The sequence below is a fragment of the Amblyraja radiata genome, chromosome 5 (assembly GCF_010909765.2).
Source record: "Amblyraja radiata isolate CabotCenter1 chromosome 5, sAmbRad1.1.pri, whole genome shotgun sequence".
In the NCBI taxonomy this organism is placed as follows: domain Eukaryota; kingdom Metazoa; phylum Chordata; class Chondrichthyes; order Rajiformes; family Rajidae; genus Amblyraja; species Amblyraja radiata.
Genome location: NC_045960.1, coordinates 99,830,139 through 99,845,182, shown reverse-complemented (window position 1 = coordinate 99,845,182; position 15,044 = coordinate 99,830,139).

Here is a 15,044-nt window from a genome sequence, read left to right as displayed (position 1 = left end):
CAGAGTCTGATTGAGGCACACCACTTGCAGAGACTGATTGAGGCACACCACTTCCTGGTTTTATAGTCCCTCCCCCTCCCTCCAGCAGGGGCAGCAGAGAGAATGGGGAATGTTGTAAAAACATTAATATCTCTGTCAATTTTCATCGACAGGAAAAATCCTCTGCACACATGCGGCGGAGGGGGACTCTGAGCGAGGTGGCCAAAAATGACGGCCATAGTTGGCGGCGTACTCTCGGAAACCGTAGCACAGAAATCCAAAACCGGTCCAGAACAGAGTTTTAGTAATATAGATATAGATAAGATAGATTTTCAAATCCCCTTTCATTTTTTCCATGAATTTACTTAAACCTGTACCCCCTGCTTACTGGCTCTCTGCTTGCTCCTCATCCTGTCTAAGAATGACATAATTTTATACACCTCAATTAACTACCTTAGTTAAGGCATAGGCCTCTCATAATCTTATGGACCCGATAGAAATATATAAAACTTTGTGAGGCATAGATAGGAGAGACAGTCGGATGGAAAAGATGAATACTAGTGGGCGTAGCTTTATGGTGAGAAGGACAATGTTTAAAGGAGATGTGCGTGTCAGAGGGTGGGGAGTGCCTGACGCTGCTGGGGGTGCTGGTTGAAGCAGTTATGATACTGGTATTTAAAAGACCTTTGGATAGGCATATGGATATGCAGGCAATGGAGGAATATGCGTTATGTGCAGGTAGACAAGTGATGGTCTCGGCATCATGTTCGGCACAGACATTGTGGGCTGAAGGGCCTGTTCTTATACTGTACTCATCCATGTTGTATGTAAATCTCCCTTCACTCTTTTGTTCTAAAAGAAAATAACTCCTGTCCCACTATTCTCGCCTCTTAACCATAATTCTCCACCACTGGCAATATTTTTACCCTCTAGCAATATCACATCTTTCCTGTGGTTCGGTGATCACTACTTTCTACCATGTCCAGCTAATGTCTCTTGATACAACTCTTGTACTCTAGGCCTCAGCGATAAAAGTGTCACTTATACCATCTTAACCACCTTTCATCACTCGTGATACCTACAGGAATCTGTGGACATGCAATCCCTTGTTCCTTGCTCTTAATTGCATCTCACCATTAATTGTGCATTTTTTTAATCTTCCTAAATGCGTACCTCTAAACTGAATTCCATTAGCTGCTTGTCTGCCCTGCTGACACATCCATTACTTCCAGTACCCTGGAATACAAGATAAGGTTTGGTAAAAACACCTAAGTTCTTTATTGTGGCCCTGACATTTAAGTCCACATCATTTAAATATAACACTTAAACTAAAGGACCTGGGTCTGCAACATATAAAACCCCAATGGATACATCCTTTCAAATGCTAATGCTAATTGCAACTAGTTGAGTTTAGTTTCACGTCAACCGGCGTACAATGAGAAGATATTTTGGTGCCCGCTGAGCAGTCAATGGAAAGACTATACATGATGACAATCAAGCTGCCACAGGATAAAAGGAATTTGGTCTACCTTCGATTTTCCAGCATCTGCAGTTCCTTCTTAAACAGGATAAAAGGAATAATGTTTAGTTCAAGATTAAAGTCCAATTAAAAATAGATTGTGTCTCCAATGAGGTAGATATTAGGTCATGGCCACTCTCTAGTTGGTGATAGAGTTAGGGTTATTCTTACTATTAAAACTATTATATTTAGAATACTAACTACACCAATAACATATTTTATTATTTTTAAAACTCCATTGTTTGGTGAAAGGTGCCATCTAAAGTTTAGTCTGTAACCCTTTAGTTGTCATGGTAAAGTTGTCATTATCTGACAACAGTGCATATTAAGCATCCCGCAGGTTGAATCCTTAATCTTATTATTTTGCTTGGTTTAAGCTTTGATTAGGATTCAGCTGTTGTTAGTTGTTTGAATGTCATTTAATAACTGTCATTCCTATTCAATATACTAGATCAATAGAAATTGCAATATGTTTGAATATTTGAAATAACATATCAAACTTGCAGATGATTGTCACAGTAAAATAATTAAAGTTTTTGTTTGTGAGTAGAGATGAATTAATATTAAGATTACAGGATTAAATCATATTTTAGCCTGCAATGCATTGCCTGACAAACAAAAGGTTGCGAATTAAGCAGGAAGGGGATTACAGGGTATCTTAACTCTCTTTGTGTTGTTCAACGCAGATGGAATAATATCATAGTCCTGTAAATTGCTTGTTTCTAAGTTTCCCCCACTGAACTGTAAAAACACTGAATCAATTGAAACAACTACATTTTATGTTTAACAAAAGTGGATTACAGTTCACCTACTGTACCTATCCCACCACGGGTTCGATCCTCGTGTCTGCCTGTTCAAGCCCTCTAGGCCTCACTCAGACAGAGACCCTCCAGAAGTTCACGCAGTCCCAAGCGGTCTCCCAAAAGATCGATGCTGAACCTCGTGGTAGCGGACTTTTATATGTCCCGGGACCTCAAGGGGTGGAACCACATGGGGTGGCTCTAAATAACCCAGTTACAGATATCGATTAACCCTACACATAACAGACATACCCCTAACCCAATAATACAACAGCTCAATACATTGTATTCAAAATGAACTTCATAAGGAAGCCAACTTAGAAACATTTAACCTGATCTACAGGAAACCCAGACAAGGCTCAATACCTCATCCAATCAACACTCGGCAAAGTTGAACTCTGCAACATTATTTACAACTATTTACAAGGTGTATGTCTGGTCTGCAGTCATCCAATCCATTCTATGCATTTTGCACCTAATTGACAGGGTTGGCAGATGTTCTCATACTTTGCTTGCAAATTGCTTCTAAGCTCTCGACACACTGGCACCTCTTCGCAGCTTGTCCCAGCTCTGCAGAGAGCAATTACAAATTGACCAAATTGACCAAATCTCCAAGCAACCCTGAAGCTTTTACCCCATTTTGATGTCCTAGCCTCTCCAATTTAGCCAGGATTAACAGTGCCGGGCTTCAGTTGAGTATTTTTGCAATACAGCCTCAATTATTCAGAAACAACTAAATCCAAATACAACAATGCAACAGAAAACATATCACATATTTTATATATAATATCAGAAAAGTTTTGCAGGACGGGCAGCATCTGCGGTGTGTGAAACATTTCAGCTCCAAAACCTTGACCTCTATACATGATCAAAAAGGGAATTGTCTGGGGAAAACACTGTGGAAATACCTCCACCATCATGGTGGCACAGAGATAGAGTTACTGCCTTACATCACCAGAGTCCCAAAGTCGATCCTGCCAATAGGTGTTGTCTGTACAGAGACGGTAAACATCTTCATGGCGGTAAACATCTTCCCAGCAAATTCCCACCTATAGTTCTGAAGTTATTAATCCATGAAAATTAAAATAAACAGCCCCAAAAACAAACAGCCCCATTTCGGGAAAAAAATATCAGAATGACGTCACAATGCACTCGCAAGGCAGGAAGGGACACTCCTGGAGGGAAGGACACTCGGTGAATGAAGAATGGCAGCTGCCGGCGCCCGATGCCTGACGGCCGCTCGGTATCTTCTGGGGAGGGTGGTGCCACAGGCCCAGCCCTGGAACTGGGCCTGGGCTTGAGCCAAACCTGGTGCTGGAGCTGGAGTGAGGGCCAGGCCCAGGGCTTGGTATGGGGCAGTGACCAGAGCTGAGAAAGAAGCCGCTGCTGGAACCAGGGCCCTGGGTCCGGGTCAGCGACGATGCCCAGAATATGAGTCGGGGGCCTGGACTGGATAGAGTGGGGGGATTGAGGGAGAGGAGGTGGGTAGGGAAAAGGAGTTGCCACGTCAACAAGGCAGAGAGAGAGCGCAGAGCGTAGAACCAACCGGAGACCAAAAGAACGAGAAAAAAAAGAGAGAGGGACAAGAAAGGGGACAAAAGACAGAACAAAATAGAGGGAACAGAAGAAAGAAGGGAAAAAAGAGAACAGAAGAAGAAGAGAAAGAAAGAAAAAAAAGAATAAACAGAAAAAAGAGAGAGAAGACAGAACACGAGACGAGCAAAGACCAAACGCAGCAAGAGACTAAAAAGGAGCGCGACAAGAACAAGAAAGACAGAGAGAGAAAAAAAGAGAGAAACATAGCACGCGAAAGCGCAAAAACAACCCGCAAGAACACAAACCCGACCCCCCGCGACACGAAAAGACCCGACCAGCTAGACACACGAATCAACCCACGCCAGCTAAAACAAGGACAGAAAACCCGAAAATAACCCAAAAAGAAAGCCAAACAACCACCAGAACAAATAAACTACAACACTCCCTACCCCCTAACTCTCCTCCCACTCCCACTCCTCTATGCCCCCCTCCCTCTCTTTCCCCCTCCCTCTATGCTCCCCTCCCTCTCTGCCCCCTCCCTCCCCCTCTGCCACCCCCCCCCTCCCACTCTCCCACTCTGCCCCCCCCTCCCACTCTCCCACTCTGCCCCCCCTCTCTACCACCCTACCTCTCTAGGGATTGAAGAGGAGGAGGAGGGAGTGCTGAAGGATGAGGGGAAATGAGCCGCGCCTGCGCAGTTGGGGGCTATGCGTGAGTGGTGGAATATTGCGTTGGGGAACGGCTTGCATTGGGGGAATGGGTGAGTGGTGGAATCTTGCAAAGGGTCTGCACTTGGTCTAGTAATAGTTAAAATTAACTCAGTGGAATCCGACTGAGAGCAGTGGCGCAGCTGGTAGTGCGGCTGCCTCGCAGCACCAGTGACCCGGGTTTGAATCTGACTTTGGGTGCTGCCTGAAGAATTTGCACATTCTCCCTGTGACCACATGGTTTCTTTCCGGTTGCTGCACTTTCCTCCCACAACCCAAAGACGTACAGGTTCATTTGCCACCAGTGTGTTGGGAGTGGATGTCAAAGTGGGATAAAGAAGAACTGGTGTGAACAGGAGATCAATGGTCGACATTGACTCGAACGGCCAAAGGGCCTGTTTTCATGCTGCATCTTTCGATTTAATTCAAATATATGTGGATAACATTAGGTCAGTATGACCTGTCGGCCTTGTTTCCAATACACTCATGAACAGTCAAGAGCCAGCAATTGTGGCATAGGAAGGGCATGATGGACCACATGGTCTTTTTGTATGATCCAGATGTAAATCAGCAGCAAAAGGTTTGAAATGTTTACTAATGACCCTTGTGCATGGCTCATCTAAAATACACCTCTCTCTGTTGATAGCCACAGCAGCCAGTTTTGGACACCTTGACCAACTACTCACCCAGGCATCAGCAGCAGCAGCATCTTTATAAATTAGCATTTACAACCTACTCCTTCCATAGGTACAGTGACAAGCTTTCGTGGCATGTTATCCGGTCAGTGGAAAGACAATACATAGAAACATAGAAACTAGGTGCAGGAGTAGGCCATTCAGCCCTTCGAGCCTGCTCCTCCATTCAATATGATCATGGCTGATCATCCAACTCAGTATCCTAGCTAATCATGATTAGCTAACCTAACATAGACCCTTTCCCGTAACTTTCAGTCTAAAGAAGGGTCTCGACCCGAAAGTCACTCATTTCTTCTCCAGAGATGCTGCCTGCCCCGCTGAGTTACTCCAGCTTTTTGTGTCTATCTTCTAACATTCTAAGATATCTAACATTCCCATTTCACCATACTTTCCGACACTTAGAAATATTGCAAATCTCACACCGACAGACTGTCAACTATTCATTCTTGATAGCAAGTGTTTCAAAAGGAACTGCAGATGCTGGAAAATTGAAGGTTGACAAAAATGCTGGAGAAACTAAGCGGGTGAGGCAGCATCTATAGAGCGAAGGAAATAGGCAACGTTTCGGGTCGAGACCCTTCTTCAGACAGATCACCCAAGTATATTATGAAATCCATTGACAGAGATGGCAGGCATTGACAAGAATCCCATTTCATGTTATAGTTGTACAGGACGTGAGGCTGATTTGGAGTAATGTGTTCCGTTTTGGCCACCCTGCTTTAAGAAGGATGAGTAATCAGAGAAGATTTACTGGTATGTTGCCAGAACCTGAGGGACCGAACCCTAGGGAGACAATCAATCAATCAATCAATCAATCAATCAATCAATCAATCAATCAATCAATCAATCAATGAATCAATCAATCAATCAATCAACCTTTATTGTCATCTTGCAAGCAACAGTTGTACAGTGCAAAATGAAAAGACGTTTCTCAGGGAATAGCGGAGCATCGCACATGAAATTTAAAACATTTCACACATAATAACACTAAAAACAATCCAGTCCCTGATGGAACAGTATAAATAGATAAAGCAGGTAAAACACAACGTTAAAATACAATAAACCAATCATAAAAATGTCCGGGGCAGCTGATTTGAGTGGCCAGTGCCATTTTTAAAGTGGCCAGTGCCAGTTATTAAAGTGTCCGTGCCAGCCGCAGAATCAAGTGACTGTGAGTACAGAGTGACTGTTTAGCAGCCTCACAGCCTGTGGTAGGAAGCTGTTTAGCAGTCTTGTAGTCCGGGCTTTGATGCTTCGATATCTCTTGCCTGATGTCAGGAGATCCAGGTGTATGTGGAGGGGGTACAGTTTGTCCTTAGCAATTCTCTGAGCTTTTTTCAGACAGCGGCTCTGGAACAGTTCTTGTACCGAGGGTAGGGAGACGCCAATGATCCTCTCTGCTCCCCTCAAAGGCCAGGGTTTTATTACTTGGAGTTCAGGTGACGGAGGAGCGATCTTACAGAGTTGTATGAAATCATGAGAGGAATAGACGGGTTGAATGCACAGAGTCTTTTACCCACAGTCAAGAACCAGATGACGTAGGTTTAAGAAGAGGGGAAAGATTTAATAGAAACCCGAGAGGCAGCTTTCTCACTCAGACAGTGATGGGTATAAGATAGTACTGTTCTCACAGCTTCTACGTGTGTTCTCACAATGTCCGTGTGAATTGCCACTTGCTCCAGTTTCCTCTCGTGTCACAAAAACTTTCAAATTGGTAAATCAATTGGCCATTGTGAATGAACCCAAGTATAGGTGAGTGGTAGAAATGCTGGAAATATGGAAGAATAAATTGCAGGGAAATTAGTGGGGTATGGGATTACTGCCAGTTGGCATTGGCTCAATGGGCCAAATGGCCTCCTCCTATGCATATTTAAATGTAAAATAAACTGTGCAGATTATTGCAAAATCTGAATTTAAATTATTTTATTTTTACTTTTACCTTGCTACTTAAAAGTATGCAAAACTCTTAATTAATTTACATGAATAAATTGTAGTTTTTGTCCTGCCATTTTTTTATAAAGCTGATTAAGATGAAACTCTATTTAAATCTCAAGGCAGCGTTTAAACAGATTATCTAGCACATTTACCCGCAATACAATGAACAAACTATAAAAATATCTATATTGCTTCGCAACACTTTGAAATATCTTGAAAGTCACTTGTATTTTTTAATTCCATGCAGAAGATCAGTCAGGAAAATGAAGCCATTAATTTGTTCATTGATTCTATTTTTTTTAATTCAAAAAAGCAGCTGTGAATAATGTTTTGCCTTGTCTGTTTAATGCTTCAGATAACATTTTGAGCGTGTATTCAGTTCAGGTCACATTGCTTCAAAGCGTCCAATCTGTCTTTTAAATTGGAGTTTGTTTGACAATGGATAATCAAAGTATTGTGTGAGAACAAAACATGAACTGTCTCCAATGTGACCAACCTGTTAAACTATCGGCTGAATTATCTCACACCACTGATCATCAGTGCCATCTGCCTCCACCGCCAGTTCAATCTGCCGAAACATCTGGAAGAAACAAAGCACCTGAGTGCTTCATCAGCTTGGCATATTGTGGTGTTTATATCAAACAAATCCTGTAATGCCAGCTTCTCTGCATTCTTGCCATTAATGCCCCAAATCCTGCATAATTGTGCCAAGATCAGCAGCTGTGCTGGCACCTCTGCCATCCAAGCAAAGGCTGTCAACACATCGATCTGTGCTGTATTCTCTAGCTATGCACTCATTACATCTACACTCTTGGCTACCTTCTTTGAACCTTATCATGTGTGCCAATGGTGCCTCTGCTCATTGCGTGAAAAGAAGAATTCGGCACACAATACATTTGCACAAAATGACTCTGCCTGACCATTGCTGAACTGCTCCACTTCCTGCTCCCTTCATTTCCCACTGAGTGGGTTTTGTAGTTGAAGGCTGCATCATGTTTTGCAATGCTGCAATGTTCTGCTGAAAATTTGAATGGAATTGAAGAGCATTGCGCTACAAATGGGTAAGCAGAAGCTTACACCCCTGCCTACAGTGGAAGGCATTGCAAATTCAGTTATCACATGTGTGTTCTGAAATAGTTTTTGCTTCCGATACGGTTCAATCAATTGGGTCTCAGTTTGCAAAAGGTAAAAAGTTCACTCAGGTGATCATTTGGATGAGCACATTTCTATGTGGACAGGTGATCTCCCTTGTCGGCAGATCCCTTGCAAACTGCCCTTTAAATATCACTCACGTGTACAACTCTGTTTAACCCAAGGTGATTTGGAACATAACTCATTCCAGTGATCTTTTGGAAGTGAGTGGTCCCAAGTGTAGGGGATTAGTCCTGTCAATTGCTTCCTTCAGGTTGCTATGGTATCCCCTGGATCCTCATCGTTACATAATGCAAAGATCAAACCTTTCACAATAACTCTCCTTTGTTCATACCATCTTTATCCTGTTAATTTATTAGGTCCGTGAACAAAGTTATTTATTAACGACATTCCATTTGATGTTTAAATCTACACACAAGAAAAGTGATGTAAAAATATCTAAGCATATCAGCATTCTGATAAATTGTCGATGGATCCTAATGTTAACTACTTTCGAAGGATCTTGGGATGAACCTTGATTGTTCCTTTTATTTTTACTTGTTGACAGCCATAACAACAGGGCTTCAAAGAAGAATTTGAATAGTCAAGTTACAACTGCACCCTATGTGTTTATATGAATAGTTTTCTCTTAGCTCGAAACCTGGTTTACAGTTTCATATAAAAAAAAACTTCTATTCCGGATGGCAGCGGAGATGAAAATTGTCATCAATTTTTACCCAATGTCAGTTTATCATCATCTGTTAAAGGCATGTTTGCTGAAGGTTGACCACAAGGGTAAATTGAACCTTTCTGGAGCTATTCCTGAAATTGTAGATGGTTAAGTGATAGAGATGTGGTCTATTAAGAGTGTCTGATGATGCTGCTGAAGTTGAGGTTTGGTGGCATTAGGATTTTCCTCACTGACTGTAACAATTCATGTGAAGTCAAAGGACCTCTTGCATTCTGGTCCTATGGGCTTGATTCCTGCTATTTACATAGAAACATAGAAACATAGAAATTAGGTGCAGGAGTAGGCCATTCGGCCCTTCGAGCCTGCACCGCCATTCAATATGATCATGGCTGATCATCCAACTCAGTATCCCGTACCTGCCTTCTCTCCATACCCTCTGATCCCCTTAGCCACAAGGGCCACATCTAACTCCCTCTTAAATATAGCCAATGAACTGGCCTCGACTACCCTCTGTGGCAGGGAGTTCCAGAGATTCACCACTCTCTGTGTGAAAAAAGTTCTTCTCATCTCGGTTTTAAAGGATTTCCCCCTTATCCTTAAGCTGTGACCCCTTGTCCTGGACTTCCCCAACATCGGGAGCAATCTTCCTGCATCTAGCCTGTCCAACCCCTTAAGAATTTCGTAAGTTTCTATAAGATCCCCTCTCAATCTCCTAAATTCTAGAGAGTATAAACCAAGTCTATCCAGTCTTTCTTCATAAGACAGTCCTGACATCCCAGGAATCAGTCTGGTGAACCTTCTCTGCACTCCCTCTATGGCAATAATGTCCTTCCTCAGATTTGGAGACCAAAACTGTATGCAATACTCCAGGTGTGGTCTCACCAAGACCCTGTACAACTGCAGTAGAACCTCCCTGCTCCTATACTCAAATCCTTTTGCTATGAAAGCTAACATACCATTCGCTTTCTTCACTGGAACATTTACCAGCTGTCTCTTCCCAATGTCTTTGGGTAATATTTTTGAGGCCCTCCTAGTTCTTTTCAATGTTTAACCATCTCCTCTCCATCTCCTGCCCCAAGGTTCCAAGTATAGTTGCAGAAAATCTGATTCAAAGATTCAGTCCAAATATGGCTTTTGAAAACCTGCCCCTCTCTTTGTAGCCATGATTCACCTCCCCTATTCCAGTAGCTTTAAATAGATCAGGCCAGGGTTGAATGGTACTAGCCACAAATGTTATTACCTGTCAGGTCACTAATGAATCCGGCCAATCTAATCTTCTACCAAAGCTGACAAAGTAGTTCCAAAGATAGACACAAAATGCTGGAGTAACTCATCGGGTCAGGCAGCATCTTTGGAGAAACGGAGAAAGGCATGAAAATTGATTTCTCTAATGTCAAGTAACCCTTGACTTTCCTCGCTCTCTCTGTCCCTCCCCCACCCTAGTCATCCTGTTAGTTTCATCTCTTCCATGGCCAACAATGAGTCATTGAGGGCCCCTTGGCCATCCTGTCCTCTGGTTTGTTCTATACCATTTCATACCTCTAGTTTCCCTCTCCCCCGACTCTCAGCCTGAAGAAGGTCTCGACACAAACCATCATCTATTCCTTTTCTCCAGAGATGCTGCCTGACCTGTTGAGTTACTCCAGCATTTTGTGTCTATCTTTGGTGTAAACCAGCCTCTGCAGTTCCTTCCTACACAAAGCTGGATTTTCATTTGGTGGAGCATCCAACGAGGTAACCGTGCCTCGCCCTGCTCAATTCACAAGAACGTTGGCATGGCAAAGTTGCCTGAAGTGCTTGTAGGGTCTACTGAATCCTCAGAATCCTGAAGCTAGTTAGCCCATAAAATTGTGGATATTCCTGCTGCTTCAGCTCTTTATTCTGATCCTCCCAGTGGAAAGCCCTTGCAAATTGCTTGAGCATGCAAAGCCATACTGGGGGAAGACAGAACATACAAGGTCTGCTTGGAGTCCATACTAGTATTTCACTATAAATAGAGAAATTGTGAGGGCTCATTCTTTAGCACACAGCCCTCATAGTCAGAGGCGGATAGGGGCCCAGTGATTAAAACATGGTGACTCTTGCGTACGGACTCAGCATGGTCTACTATTTTACACTCACATACTTAGCATGAATGTGCCGAATATTTTGCAAGATTGACACTGAACTGTGTGCAATAAAGGAATGTTACTGTACTTAGGGAGATGTGATGATAAAATATCATTGGCATTGCCATTGCCATTGGATATGTCAACAGTGCACCTGTAGTGTATTTCAAGTCAACACCTTGGAGAAAGATGGGTAGCTAATCTGGTGCCGTTGGAATGAGGATAATCTCTGCTAATCTGCAGATTCATAAGAAAGTTTTGTTTTATTTCCTTTGCCTTTACCTTCCCTGCTGGCATAGTTATGGATAGGGACGGAGAGGGTCCACATATTAAAATGCTTAGCTGGGGTAAGGCCAACTTTGAGAGCATGAGGGAAGGTCTCGCTCAAGTTGACTGGAGCATGCTATTTGAGGGGAAAGGAACATGAGCCAAGTGGGATGTTTTTATAAGTGTGCTCACAAAAGATCAGGATATGTAAGAGTGAAGGGCAAAACAGGCAAATGTAAGGAAGCTTGGCTGACGAGGGAAATTGAGGCATTGGTCAAAAACAAGAAGGATGCATAGAACAGGGAAAGGCAGCTAGGATCAAGTGCATCCCTGGAGGAGTTTTGGAAACGAAGGAGTAAACTGAAAAAAGAGATCAGAAGGGCAAAAAGGGGCCAGGAGATAGCTGCCTGTCCCGCTGAGTTACTCCAGCATTTTGTGTCTACCTTTGATTTAAACCAGCATCTGCAGTTCTGTCTTACACAGGAAATAGCTCTGGCTGGTAGCATTAAGGACAATCACAAAAGATTTTATAAATACACAAGGGGGAAAAGGGGAATGAAAGAATGAATGGGACCTCCCAGGAATCAAAGCGATCACCTCTGTGTGGAGCCACAGGAGACGGGCAAGGTCCTCAATGAGTATATTTCCTCTGTATTTACCAAGGAGAAAGACAGTTGGATGGAAGAACTTGTGGCAGTCAATGGAAGTGTATTGAGTGCAGTCAGTGTTACCGTCGAAGAAGCACTGAAGGTACTATCGTGTATGAAAGTAGACAAATGTCCAGGGCCTGATCAGATACTGTATATCCAAGGACATTGCAGGAAATTAGAGAGGAAATTGCGGGAGCCCTTGTTGAAATTTATGAGTCATCTTTAAATACAGGAGAGGTGCCGGAAGACTGGAAGTTGGCAAGTGTTGTGCCTCTTTTCAAGAAGGGCTGCAGGGAAAATGCTGGGAACTATAGGCCGAAAGTTGGAAAGTTATTGGAGAGTATTCTGAGGGAAAGGTTATACAGGCTTTTGGATGGACAAGGGCTGATTAGGGATAGTCAGCATGGTTTTGTACCTGGGAGGTCGTGTCTCACAAATCTGATTGATTTTTTTGAAGACGTGACCAAATAGGGTGATGAGGGCCGAACTGTAAATGTTGTGTACATGGATTTCAGTAATGCATTCGACAAGGTTCCGCATGGTATGCTGCTCTGGAAGGTCAGATCGCAAGGGATCCAAGGAGAAATAGCTGAATTGGTAGAAAATTGGCTCCATGGAAGGAAGCAGAGGGTAATGGTGAAAGGTTGCTTCTCGGACTGGAGGCCCCGGAATAGTGGTGTGCCTCAGGGTTCGGTGCTGGGCCCGTTACTGCTTGTCATCTACATCAATGATTTGGATGAGAACATACAGAGCAAGATTAGCAAGTTTGCTGATGATACAAAGGTGAATGGTTTTGCAGATAGTGAAGATGGTTGTGAACTATTGCAGCAGGATCTGGATCGATTGGCCAGGTGGGCAGAGGAATGGTTGATGGAATTGAATACAGAGAAGTGTGAGGTGGTGTATTTTGTGACGTCTAACAAGGGCAGGACCTACACAATGAATGGTCTGCCTCTGGAGATTGTTGTAGAGCAGAGGGATCTAGCAGTGCAGGTGCATGGTTCCTTGAAGGTCAAGTCGCAGGTAGATAAGGTGGTCAAAAGGGCTTTTGGCGCATTGGCCTTCATCAGTCCGAATATTGAGTACAGAAGTTGGGAGGTTATGTTGCAATTATATAAGACGTTGGTGAGACTGCATCTAGAATATTGTGGTCAGTTCTGGGTACCATGTTATAGAAAAGATATTGTCAAGCTTGAAAGAAGATTTACGAGGATGTTGCCAGGACTAGAGGGTGTGGGCTATAAGGAGAGGTTGAGTAGGCTGGATCTCTATTCCTTGGAGCGCAGGAGGATGAGGGGTGATCTTATAGAGGTGTACAAAATCATAAAAGGAATAGATCGGGTAGATGCACAGTCTCTTGCCCAGAGTAGGGGAATCGAGGACCAGAGGACATAGATTCAAAGTGAAGAGGAAAAGATTTAATAGGAATCCGAGGGGTAACTTTTTCACACAAAATGGGTGGGGTGTATGGAACAAGCTGTCAGAGGAGGTAGTTGAGGCTGTGACTATCCCATCGTTTAAGAAACAGTTAGACAGGTACATGAATAGGACAGGTTTGGGGGGATATGGACCAAGCGCAGGCAGGTGGATCTAGTGTAACTGGGGCATGTTGGCTGGTGTGGGGAAGTTGGGTCGAAGGGTCAGTTTCCACGTGGTATCGCTCTATGACTCTATGACTCTATTTCGGGCTGAAGCGCTATAAATCCCTGCCTAAATCTTTGCGCTTCTCTCACTCTCTGATCATTTGGAAAAGCCTGGCACTTTGAACACCACCTTGAGTGTATGTGCCAACCCTTCTTTGAAATGATCTGGTTCAAGTTTTTAAAACTTAGCACAAGACATAAGCAAAGGTTTTGTTGAAGTCTTAAGTTGAGTGGAAATCTGCATTTTAGCTGCACTTCCATCGATCGGCCTTCCCGTTTCATGCTTAATTGGCCAGGAATTAAATATACCAATCATTAGTGTAGACCAAATTCAACTCTCACTAATGTTACTAGCAGCAATGACAATTTTCGCAGGTATATAAAGCTGCAATTGGGTCTACAGTCCACAACAAGGACGGAATGTCCTTTAGTGAAACATTACACTATGTTCATAACACAAGACATTCCGACATGGATTTTGCCTACAAGTCAGGTTAAATCAATCACTCTTGCAACCATTGCTGTGCTCTGAATTTTATCAGATATATTGTCAATATTATTGTTCTGTTCCATTTTGTGGATGGAGTAATTCTACAAAAATGTGCTTGTGAATATTATGATTGCAATAAATAAATTGTATACGTTTGAAATGGTACATCCCAAAATATATATATATAAATCATTTTCTGAGTTTATATTCCTCTTGTACGTTAAATTGAAGAAGGTAAAATTATGGCGTTTGTTTCAAATTAACTTTTTATTCACGACGACTGTCTGACTGCACTTCATAACAGATGGCCTGCCCAAGTAATGGGATCAATCTTCCACTCTGCTGGGTTGTATCGAAGTGCAGCCTTCCTCTCGACTGAATGCTGGCCCAGGACTACTGTCAAAACAATTTTTTGACCTAAATTAAATTAAATGGAGGGCTAAAGTACCAAAAGACTTCTTGACCACAGTGATGCCACTGACAAGGAACTGTGTACCTGCATTCCTCGATTCCTCTCCTCTACAACACTTTTCAGTGCCCTGCCATTTGCTGTGATGGTCCTGCTCTGGTTTAACTTCCCAAAATATATCACCTCGCATTTATTTGCGTTGAACTTGATTAACCATTCCTCGGCCCGCTTGCCGAACTGATCAAGATCCTGCTGCAATTTTTGATAAATATTTTTTCACTTTCTACAATACCATCCATGTTAATGTCATCTGAAAACTCTCATCCAAACCATTGATATAAAGTGCAAACAGCAATGGGCCCAGCACCGATCCACAAAGCACAGGCCTCTAGTCTGTAAATCCAGGTGCCTAGCGCTCCCTAAATCTGATGCACTCTAACCTTCCATTTGACTCAGTTGCTCAATGTCGGTGTTTATTCTGCCT